General features: G+C 38.0%; 1 pseudogene; it reads left to right on the plus strand.

The window, feature by feature from the left end:
• The first annotated feature begins 9528 nt into the window (after positions 1-9528).
• On the plus strand, positions 9529-12019 carry LOC129043463 (lupus La protein-like; annotated as a pseudogene).
• The last annotated feature ends 204 nt before the right edge of the window (positions 12020-12223 follow it).

A 12223-nucleotide genomic window follows, 5' to 3' on the forward strand; every position in this document is an offset into this window, starting at 1 on the left:
TCAATAATTGAAATTATTCTCTGCCTAAATTGCTCTATATTTACATGACCTAGAAAAATTAGAACTTATGTAAACATGACGACAAAATTAAAATGTTATTTTCTGCCAGGCGCGGTGGCTCGTGCCTGTAATCCCAGCTCTTTGGGAGGCTGAGGTGGGAGGATTGCCTGAGTTCAGGAGTTCAAGACCAGTCTGGCCAACATAGTGAAACCCTGACTCTAATAAAAATACAAAAATTAGCCGGGCGTGGTGGTGGGAACCTGTAATCCCAGCTACTCGGGAGGCTAATGCAGGAGAATCACTTTAACCCGGGAGGCAGTGGTTGCAGTGAGTTGAGATCGCACCACTGAACTCCAGCCTGGGCAATAGAGTGAGACTCTGTCTAAAAAAAAAAATAAATAAAATAAAATGTTAATTTAATCTATGTATCTCTGACTCAAACCTTTAAAGACATAAATCTAACCTATTTGTACTTTTACAGTACATAGAATAGAATGGTTAACATTTCATCAGAATTTTAAACAGATGTTATTGGTCATTATTAAGACAAGTTCCACAAAATGAACTAAATCCTTTTCTAAAATGCATATGTAAATATTCTTCAGATATGAAAACGTCATGAAAAAGTGTGTCTTATAATTTTATTTTTCAAGTTTTTGGACTTAAAATATATGAACTGACCATTTTTCCATTTGCAAAGAGAAACTTAGTTTTTATCTGAGCATGTCTTTTCAGGGTAGTAACTGTTTCCAGAAAACCATCATTGGTAGAAGCGGTGAAGCATCCTCACTAAACAGCAGAACAGGATATACTATGAGAAAATCCCTTCCTTTGTGAGAGCCCACTTTGAGAGACAGGCTGGATTAATAGGCATAAATTTTTTAAGTAGCAGTTCATAACCAGCTTCATTAAATTGCACTAACAATTTTTGAAGTTTTATTGCACCAATTGGTGAACATTCTGATGCAAGATATATAAGCTTTTCTATTAAAATGTTTAATACTTTCATGGCCATGTAGTTTTAGAGACTTACTTCTCTAAAATTTTCCCAACTCTATTCTTAACCCTAACCCTAACTCTAACCCTAATCTTAACCCTAACCATAATACATCTAGGCTGAGTCTGGTGAAGGTCGTAAAAAATATGAACAGTTAAGAGAAAATCTTCAGGAATAAAGTGATATGACAGCCTCCTGTCATCCCTCTGAACCTCCAAGTTCATTTCAATTTAACAGATTTGAGTCTTAAATTGTCTTAAAAATTATTTCAAAATCTAGATCTAGTATCTAGGCTACTTTAATGGTCTAATTAATCAACTATTACAAAAGAAACACAGTGATTTGGAAACAAGGCAAAGATACAGTGCATTGTCTTTCAGATACTCTTTTCCTGAGGTTGGATTTGAGAATCAAAATATAAACTCCATAGCAATAGGCATTATTTACTCATCCTTGTGAAGAATTAAAAAGGCTTATGTAATTCAACATAATTTTGAGAACGCCGTGTGCCAAATACTCTTTTAAGCACTTCCCATAGACTCACTTTTTAAACCCTTACAACAGTATAATGAGATTGATATTATCATTAACCGCATTTTATAGAAGAGGAAGCTGGAGGCCGGTTGCGGTGGCTCATGCCTGTAATCCCAGCACTTTGGGAGGCCGAGGCGGGTGGATCACAAGGTCAGGAGTTTGAAACCAGCCTGGCCAACATAGTGAAATCCCGTCTCTACTAAAAATACAAAAAAATTAGCCCGGTGTGGTGGCAGGTGCGTGTAATCCCAGCTACTTGGGAGGCTGAGGCAAGGAGAATGGCTTGAACCTGAGAGGCAGAGGTTGCAGTGAGCCGTGATCGCGCCACTCCACTCCAGCCTGGGCAACAGTGTGAGACTCCAACTCAAAAAAAAAAAAAAAAAAAAAAGAGAGAGAGAAAACTGAGTCACAGAAAAGATAAGTAACTTTCACAGAGTCACACAGAGAGTACGTCGTGGAGGCAGGACAGTCTTGTTTGGTACTTTTAACCTCAGTGATAACCTAATTGTCTCTACAATCTTCAGCTCCCTTCAGCTTCGGCTGTCTGCAGAATGTGTCTTCCTGATTAACCCACCAGCTACTCAAACTCAACTTGTTCCAGATGGAACTGAGAATCTGCTCTCATTCACCTGCTGCCTCCACCCTTAACTTTGACTGCCTTCCCCATCTTTCCAATTCTGATATTTTGAAAACGATACTATCATGCTTGATTTTTTTTTTTTTTTTGAGACGGAGTCTCTGTCGCCCAGGCTGGAGTGCAGTGGCGCGATCTCGGCTCACTGCAAGCTCCGCCTCCCGGGTTCACGCCATTCTCCTGCCTCAGCCTACCGAGTAGCTGGGACTATAGGCGCCCGCCACCAAGCCCAGCTAATTTTTTTTTTTTTTTTTTTTTTTTTTTCAGTAGAGACGGGGTTTCACCGTGTTAGCCAGGATGGTCACGATCTCCTGACCTCGTGATCCGCCCGCCTCGGGCCCCCCAAAGTGCTGGGATTACAGGCGTGAGCCTCCGCGCCCGACCCATGCTTGACTTTTCTTTACCTGTGAGTGCTTGCTATAAACTTGGCCCTGCCTGTTTCCATATTCGAGCAGTGAAACAGCTTGAGCCTCTCTCTCCTCTTTCCTTTTCCCACTGTTGTCTCTTAGACACTGCTCCACTGTCTCCCTTCTCCAGTTAATTCTTAACTACACTGGTACCCAACAAAGCTTACAAAAACATACTGCTAATCTTCCCATGCCCTACTAAGAAAGCTTTAGTAGCTTCCTTATAAAATGAGTAATAAACTCCTAAAGTTTTCACTCTAGGCTATTCATATCATAACCAAAATTTTGTTTCAATCCTTATTGCCATTTCATCCTCTGTCCTTGCTTGTCCTCAGTTTGCTTGTTATAATGTTATTTACTTTTTTGTTGTTATTTCTGATTTATCACCTTAATACCAACCCACTGCTTCCAACTCAATATTTAGTATCTTTCCCATGTTCCAGATATCTGGCAATTTCTCTTGTTTGGCAAATTCTGCTTTAATAATCTTTCATATCTTCCCTTTGCTATTCATTTCCTTTGCTGTTTTTCAGGTTCAAGCATTCTTGCTTAGGCTAGAGTAATACTTTCCAAACTACTCTGTGTTTTCTTTCCTTCATTAACTTTACTCGCATTATCACTGTCAGGGTAAGACTGTCAAAACAGACACTTTTACCCTGTATGTTTCCTGTACAAAAATTAAAATGGCTTCTTATTTATTATAGATCAAACTCTAAACAGGCCAACATGTTGCACAACTACAGGAGGCTCCATTCAGGTTTTATTCTATTGGAGTCTTCAAACTTCTTAGTTTGCCATGAACAGCATTTTGCAAACCAGTAGTAGAGATGTTATTAGAGTACAACTGGCCTCTCCTCCCCAGTGTTTCCCAACACAGACATATACAACTAACCCCAAAAAACAACCATCATGTTCAGGCATGTCAGAGAAGCATTGAGTTAAATAGGTTCTCCTTACTGTTGACTTTCAAGCATCTCTAATTTGCTAATGTGTATTATGAATCTCCACATGGGAAATCTATGGAAAAGGTTCTTTTTTTCTTGATCACTTTTAGACATGTCCCAGGATGCCAGAGTTCTACAACCTAGACTTGAGGAAATCCTGCCCTGCACATTCTCTGTCCAGCCATTGCCCCAGGTCAATTTCTGATGAGCTTTCTGATGCCAGCTCATTAAAAAGGTCTTCCCTCACCATCTTGGTTGAAGTGGCCATTCCTCCCTGTGCCATCATCCTGTTTTATTTTCCTATAATGCTTATCACAATTTGATGTGATGATTTTTTTTCCATTACATGTTTGTTGCTTTTTTACTCTAGAATATTAAATCTAAAGGACCTGACATTCTATCTTGCTTTTTTTTTTTTTTTTTACTGTCTCTCCACCTATGATAGTATCCGATTCACTTAATATATTTTATTTTCATTTATTTACTTATCTGTTTTAAGGAATAGATGTAACCACCAAAAGCCTTGCTTACAGCCACCTCCACGTCTCTCGACCTGCCTGAGTGCAGGGCTTATGTTACAAGGAATTCTCAAAGCTGTGTTATCAAAGCTGGGAAATCAAAGTCTCCACCCCTCTGAAGTTTACCCGGATGGCCTGACTCATCCCAGAGTAAGTTCTTATTCTATTGCACTTCTATTAATATAGTATTAGTATCTGAACTCAATTTATTTTGAATAATTAATATTTTTTTAAAATAGAAATACTACCTTATTTACCCAACTATAATATATCTGTCTTGTGGCCAGGAATGGTGCCATACTTTGATATTTTTGAGGATCTAGTAGAGAGGGCTTCTCTTAAGGTAGGTAAACAATAGATATTCCCCCTTTACTACCTCTAAGGATGCAGCGTGATGCTTACATGTGGAGTCTCCATTCCAATAGGAGGAATAACCCAGACATTGCTGGAAGGAGGTAGATAGTAGGTTGCATAGCAGGAGAATCTCAGAAACTTTCTTCCAGCTCTCTCATATACACCATTTCCTGGATATTACAGATATTTTCTAAGTCTCCCCTGTAAGCTATGTGGATCAGAAATTGGGGGAAAAGTCTCCTTTGGGCCTACAGTTTTGAAAAGGAATTAGAAGAGTCTGATCAGTCATGAACAGAGGAAATACAGACCTTTCAAGGGAGCAAAGGAAAATTTGCCTCTTCTCAGTTTGCAGAAAGATTTTTCATACTTACATGGAAACTTTAAAAAATGTATGTACTATGCTGTTTAAGGGACATGTTCCTTTGCAAAATGCTTAATTTACATTATTTCAAGATGTTTCTACACATGTTATTTTATATCAATATGTAAATAAGACAGATGGAAAATACGGAAGACATAATATACTCAGTAGTATCTCTGATGGCCAAGAACTTTAACAACTCAAATAAAATACACACTGTGGATTGTACTTGGTGGAGATGCTATACATTCTCCCCTTTAAAATCCTTTATTGCTTTAAAAGAAGTAGCTATAATTGCAAGGAGTGGGGGTGAAAAGGTATAATGAAGGAGTTAGGAAAAGAGGGGAGTTTAGAATAAAATAATAGACTATGAATGAAAATGCTTGTGTCATGTGTACATTTTTCTTAAATTCAACACAGACAGCAGAACCTCTCCAGAGTAAGGGCTTTGGGTTGAGATGATACTTCCTGTAGGAAATCGATAGCCATGTGCATTTTAATGTAAGTCACTTAAACATTAATCTATCTTCAAAATCACCATAGACATTCCATTTCTTACTTTTATTTCGAAATGAGATGTTCTTTGCCGAGACAGGTTGAAGCATTTGGTTTCCACCCAAATGATGTGGATTGAGACCATCTGGAGAATCTACCCTAGCTTTTTTTTTTTTTTTTTTTTTAAATGGAAAGCCTGGATGTCTTAGTGATTTATAACTTCCGTGTATTTTAACACACTGTCTAATTTTTTCCCCTGGTAGAATTTTATTTCATTTGGAACATTCATGTGCTGATGTAATATGCCACATGTGAAACTTTTCTAATGATAAAATTCAATATATGTGCTGCATGTCAAGTCACGTAGCTGGAGGGGCGTGATTTGAAGCTGACTTGGCTCCACCTGAGAGCCTGGATCCTCTGGAACATACTCAGGGTGCTAGCTTCAACCTGTCTCAGACATTTCTATCTGGGCCTAGCCTGCGACCTTAAGATTAAGGCAACCCATTTACCTGCATGTCAATAAATTAGCCCTCCCACAGGAGGGTTCTGCAGGCTCTCTTGCTTTGAGATGCTCTGTGTAAAAAAGGGTTGGATTATCAAGTACATGTGAGGAACTGCAGAACTCCAAACGCCCATTCTAGAATTCACAAGGCGTGTAAGCATAACACAGCTTTGAGAATTCCTGGAGAGCCACAGAATTTGGGTCTGTTCTGTTCCCCTGGTTTTACTGACCTCACCTCCTTCATCTCTTCGCCATTGCTCCAGTCACACTGACTTTCTTGGGATCCTCAGACACAGGAGGCTCTCTCTTCGGACATGTTCTTTTCTCAGCTTGAAGCACTCCCCCTTCTCTCCTGGATAGAGACATAAGTCCCTCTCCCACCTCCTGAAGTCTTTTCTCAAGTGTCATCTTCTCAGGGAGACCTGCCCTGATTACCTTACATAAACTTGCAAACGACCCCCTCCCCGCTCTCCCTGTTGACATTTGCAGTTTTATTTTTCGCAAACACAATTATCACCATTGCTGCAAAAATGCTGCATTCACACAGAACCTCAAATCCCATGGTGTGCAACAGTAAACGTTTATTTAGCTCCAAGTGTGCAGTGCTTGTCTGATCTGTCCTGTGTCTGTGGCCAACTGTGGGTCTCTAGGCAGCTCCACTGATGTGGGCTAGGCTCGTTTCCAGGTCTGTGGCTCCCGCTGGCTAATCTAGGCGGGGCCCAGTGAGGTGGGAGTCTTGCCTCTGTGGCATGTGTCTCTCAACCATCAGCAAGCTAGCAAGGTGCTCCATTGGCTAAAGCAGGTGGCATGGCCAAGCGCAGAATCAGAATTCAGGCATGGTGACATGACACAGCTAAGGTGGGGATACAGAAAGAAGCAAACAATTTGGTCAGTTTCTACAAACTGCAGTTCATATAATAATTTTCACTTTTTTAACAAATTAGTTTGTTTCCCTCTACCAGAATATAAGCTCCATGAGGACAGAAGTTTTATTAACTTTGTTAACCACTATATCATCTTCCCCAGAACAGTATTATCCAGTGTGTACTGAGTATCCAATAAATATTTATTGAATGAATAAATTAATACATAAAAATAATCCCATTTAACTTTAACGTAGGATTATGTTTTTAGTTTTTGTGATTTGAATTTCCCTCTCTCTCTCTCGCTCTCTCTCTCTCTCTGTCTCTGTCTCTCTCCAGGGGTCGCACTTTGTTGCCCAGGCTGGTCTTGAACTCCTGAGCTCAAGTGATCCTCCTGCCTCAGCCTCCTCAAGTGCTGGGATTACAAGTGTGAGCCACCATACCTGGCCTGAATCTCTTTTAAAAATAATTTTAATTTTAGATTCATGGGTATATGTGCAGATTTGTTACAAGGTATAGTATATTGCCAGATGCTGATCTTTGAGCTTTTATTGATCCTGTCACCCAGTTAGTGAACATAGTAACCAATAGGGAGATTTTCAGTCCTTGCCCTTCTCCCTCCCCACTCTAGTAGTCCGCAGTGTCTATCATTCCCATCTTTGTGTGTGCTCAGGAATTAGCTCACACTGTAAGTGAGAACATACTATATTTGATTTTCTGTTTCTGTGTTAATTTACCTAGGATAATGGCCTCTAGCTGCATCCACGTTGCCGCAAAGGATATGATTTCATCCTTTTTTATGGCTGTGTAGTATTCCATGGGGTATATGTACCACATTTTCTTTATCCAATCCACTATTGATGGGTGCCTAGGTTGATTTCATGCCTTTGCTATTGTGAATAGTGCTCCAGTGAACATATGAGTGCAGGTGTCTTTTTGGTAGAACAATTTATTTTCCTTTGTGTTTATATGTAGTAATAGAATTGCTGGGTCAAATGGTAGTTTAATTTTTTTTTTTTTGAGAAATCTCCAAACTGCTTTCCACAGGGACTGAAATAATTTTACATTCTCACCAACAGTGAGAATTTTGGAATAATTCTCTAATTCTGTGAAAAATGATATTGGCAATTTGATAGGAATAGCATTGAGTCTCTAGACTGCTTTGGACAGATGGACATTTTAGCAGTATTGATTCTTCCAATTCATTAGTGAGGAATGCTTTTGCATTTGTTTATGTCATCTATGATTTCTTTCAGCAGTAACACAGTATTTTCAAGAGTGTTTTTCAATTCATCTCCTTTTTAGAGGAAAGCCAATAGAATATCACTTTAAACCAGGGAATATTCAGGCATCTCTTGCCTTTCTCACTGAAAATGTAAGCTCCAGGAATTAAAAAAAAATCTATCAGAATTTATTTTTGCCTCATTTCATTCATCTAAGATTTGGTAAATGACTTTTATGTATCAGGTTATGTACCAGTGCTAGTAGAAATGGAAAACAAGCATACAGTGTGCTTCTGAGAAATCTCAGTTAAGTCCATAAAGCAAAACTCTGAACAATAGAATATGCTTTGTTATAACGTTATTAAAACAGTTCCCAAGAACACAAAAGAAGTGTTCAAACATGCCATTAGATATTAGATAGAGCATTCTAACTTCACCTCCGTGTATACTTAGACTGATAAAGTCGCTCTTCTATAATGGCAAAAACTGCAATTACTTTTGCACCAACCTAATAATAGAACATTTCTGTTCACACAATTCAGTATCTCCAACCAACACACTTTCACCCTTATCTTCTGTTCTTCCCAAATTCTATCCATCCTTCAAGTCTGACCAGAAATGGAACAATCTCTGACCAAGTTTGCTTATTGACCTTTTCCCTGAACTAATTTGAACCCAGTGTTTATTCTATGTATTATATTAATGTATAATTCCTGGAAACATCTATTTCACTGTTTTTTATAGCTGTTTAACTTTCCTAATGTTTACCTTTTCACATGTGGATGTCATCTTTTCAAACAGCTTTTCAAAAAAGAGCCATTTTGGCAGGGTGCGATGGCTCACTCCTGTAATCCCAGCACTTTGGGAGGCTGAGGCAGGCAGATCACCTGAGGTCAGAAGTTCGAGACCAGCATGACCAACATGGTGAAACCCCATCTCTACTAGAAATTAGCTGGGGGCGATGGTGTGTGCCCAGCTACTCAGGAGGCTGAGGCAGGAGAATCGCTTGAACCTGGGAGGCAGAGGTTGCAGTGAGCCCCGATTGCACCACTGCACTCCAGCCTGGGTGACACATCAAGACTCCATCTCAAAACAACAACAACAACCCAGCCACCTTTGGAACACATATTTTATCTCTTTCTAGAATTGCAAAGAATAATGCTTGCCTGATTGGTACTCAGATAATTAATCAGATGCATATAATGAAATTGGAAACATTTAATCTCCATTGACCACCCAGTATGATCAGATCTGATAATGCACATGTTTACCTATTGGCTGGAGGTATAGAAATATTTCCACTTAGGACTGGTGTTTATCTACAAACCTTAACTGTATTGGAAACCAGTGACTACTTTATATAAAGCTGCAAATGCAAGTCAATATTTTTAAGAGGTTAAACAAAAACTGACAAATTTTCAGATGGTTTGGAAATAAATAACAGAAAATTTTAAAATGCCAAGCTCTAAATGTACCGAAAATAAACAGATTTCTCAATTGGCAAAGAAGATGTTGAAAAATGGAATAAAGAAAAAGCTAAGACATGTTACCTGCTGTTCTGTGGCTCCAGGGCAGAGCAGTGGAGCATTCATTATCTTCAATTAGTTTGGCAATTTTTGCACACCTGTGTATCCTACTCATCAACCCCATTAAATTGTCTTTTAGGAGTAAATTTTGCTTAACATGACACTCAATGTGTGGGAAACCCCCCAAGTAACAAGACCAAGTCGGTTTATTTAACTCAAGAAGAATTGGAATCCTACATTTGACTTGGATGTCTTCAAAAAAGGCCAAAAGATGCTCATCAAATATTCCAAATATATACTGATAAAAACAATGCTACAAGTCATAAATGTGATGATAAGAAAAGGACAATTGTTAGTTTACTCACAGTCATAGCAATTAAATCATAATAGTCCATTTAGGCCCTATTAAATAAAGACTGTGTCTCAGTCAATACATTCAAAGACAGGTATTAGGATATTGCCATTCCCAACTCCTTTTTCTCTAGTGCTGTATTATCTAAGTAACTTCTTACACTCATTCATGACTCTGTCCTTTATGGAGGGGACGCTTTGTTCAGCTGACTAACTGATTGCTTTATGAACTTGTTTCCAATTTTAAATGAATATTTGGTTAGCGGTCTTACTGGCATTTGAGTGACATGAGTCATGTGTGTTTAAGCCTTATTCTCCTGAAATGAGATGACTGTGGAGATATTACACCTGCATAATTGAGAAAACTTCCGCTGGGCTTAGAGTGATCTTACAAAGATACCCATCATAGGCAAGACCTGAAATAATTTCTTTACCTCAAGAACTGGTATCAGCTACAAACATAAGCAAATACACACATATGCTAGAGCAAATATCATTTAAAAAGAAAAAGGTGCTATTTTTGCCAAATTCTATTAAACTTGAATCTCATTCATTTTCATATTTCCTCCCTTCTTTTGCCTTTTATGCAGATATTATAAAGGAAAATACTAAATATTTGATTACATTAAAATCTTTCCATTTTAAGAGATTATAAGTAAAACAAAAGTAAGCATTAGGAAGACATTTTCAACATAAAGAAATTATGTGGATGACTAAGAAAAAGAGATCATTCTTTCCTCCCTTCCCCAACCTTGACCTGGCCTTCCTAGGGTAAAAGACAGGTTCATCAAATTAGAAATGCAAATTTTATTTTACTTTATTAAAATATTTTTTCCAGTTTCATGGAGGTACAATTAATCAACAAAAATTGTATACATTGAAGGTGTATAACATGATTATTTGACATATGTATGCAATGCAAAATGATGACTACAATCAAGTTAACTGACATACTGTTACCTCACATAGTTACTATTTTTCTGTGTGTGGTAAGAACACTTAAGAGCTACTGGGGGAAGTCAAGATGTTAATGTTGTTGTTTGTGAGCTTGTGGCTTGACTCTGCAGGACTGGGATCTTAAAGAATGCCACAGTGGCTGAAAATGCTGGTCTGAAGGCCAAAATCTGTCATCAAATTGAGTATTAATTTGGAGATTTCAATTTGCTGTGGGACAAATTTTTAAAGGAACAGGTCAAACTAAACAAAGGGTGGGTACCTTTGGAGATATTGATAAAATTCAACAGGTTAAACCATCTCACAACAGACTTTAATGTAATTGTGGAAGCACTGAGGACATCCAAGGCAGAACTCATGGAAATCAGTGAAGATAAAACTAAAACCAGAATGTCTCCAAGTAAACCCCCTCCTTGAAGTGACTGATGGGTATAAAAATGATGTAAAAAACATCTATTTATATCAAAGGCTTCCCAACTGTTGCAACTATTGATGACATAAAAGAATGATTAGAACATAGAGGTCAAGTACAAAATATACCAATGAGAAGAACATTGCATAAAACATTTAAAGGATCAGTGTTTGTTGTGTTTGATAACATTAAATATGCTAAAAAGTTTGTAGAGACCCCTGGCCAGAAGTACAAAGACACAGCCTACTAATACTTTTCAAGGAATATCACTTTGCTGAAAAAAGTGAAGAAAGGAGACAAAATAATATGGAGAATAAATTAAGAGCTAAACAAGAGCAAGAAGAAAAATAAAAGCTACATGATGCTGAAATGAAATCTCTAGAGAAAAGATTGGATGCTTGCTGAAATTTTTGGGTGACTTAGATGATCAGACCTGTAGAGAAGGTTCACACATCCTTTTCTCAAATCATGGTGAACTAAAATGGATAGACGTTGTCAGAGGTGCAAAAGGGAATAATTCGATTTAAAGAAAAAGTCGAGGAAGCATTGGGTAAAGCCAAAGATGCAAATAATGGTAATCTACAATTAAGGAACAAAGAAGTGACTTGGGAAGTACTAGAAGGACAGGTGGAAAAAGAAGCATTGAAAAAATCATAAAAGACCAACACGAACCCCAAACAAATGGAAGTCAAAAGGTCGCAGATTTAAAAGGAAAGGGTAATAAAGCTGCCTCGCCTGAGTTTGTTAAAGGAAAGGTACAGCTTCAGGGCAAGAAAATGAAATTTGTTAGTGATGATGAACATGATGAAAATGGTGCAACTGGACCAGTGAAAAGAGCAAGAGAAGAAACAGACAAAAAAGAATCTGCATCAAAACAACAGAAAACAGAAAATGATGCTAGAGACCAACAGCTTAGTAAACAAATTTTAAATCCATTTTAATTAGTTTTTAAGCTGCTTTTGGTTTGGGGGGCTTTTAAAATGAAAACCAAATTAGATCTACTTCAGTGTCCACCTGTGAGAAAGGAAAAGTTTTTTTGTTGTTTAACTTGTCTTTTTTTGTTATCCAAATGAGGATTCTTTTGAATGTATAGTTCTGTTTGTGTTATTTCAGATGATTCAAATATCAAAGGAAGATGCATCCAC

This window comes from Pongo pygmaeus, chromosome 13 (genome assembly GCF_028885625.2).
Source record: "Pongo pygmaeus isolate AG05252 chromosome 13, NHGRI_mPonPyg2-v2.0_pri, whole genome shotgun sequence".
NCBI lineage: Eukaryota > Metazoa > Chordata > Mammalia > Primates > Hominidae > Pongo > Pongo pygmaeus.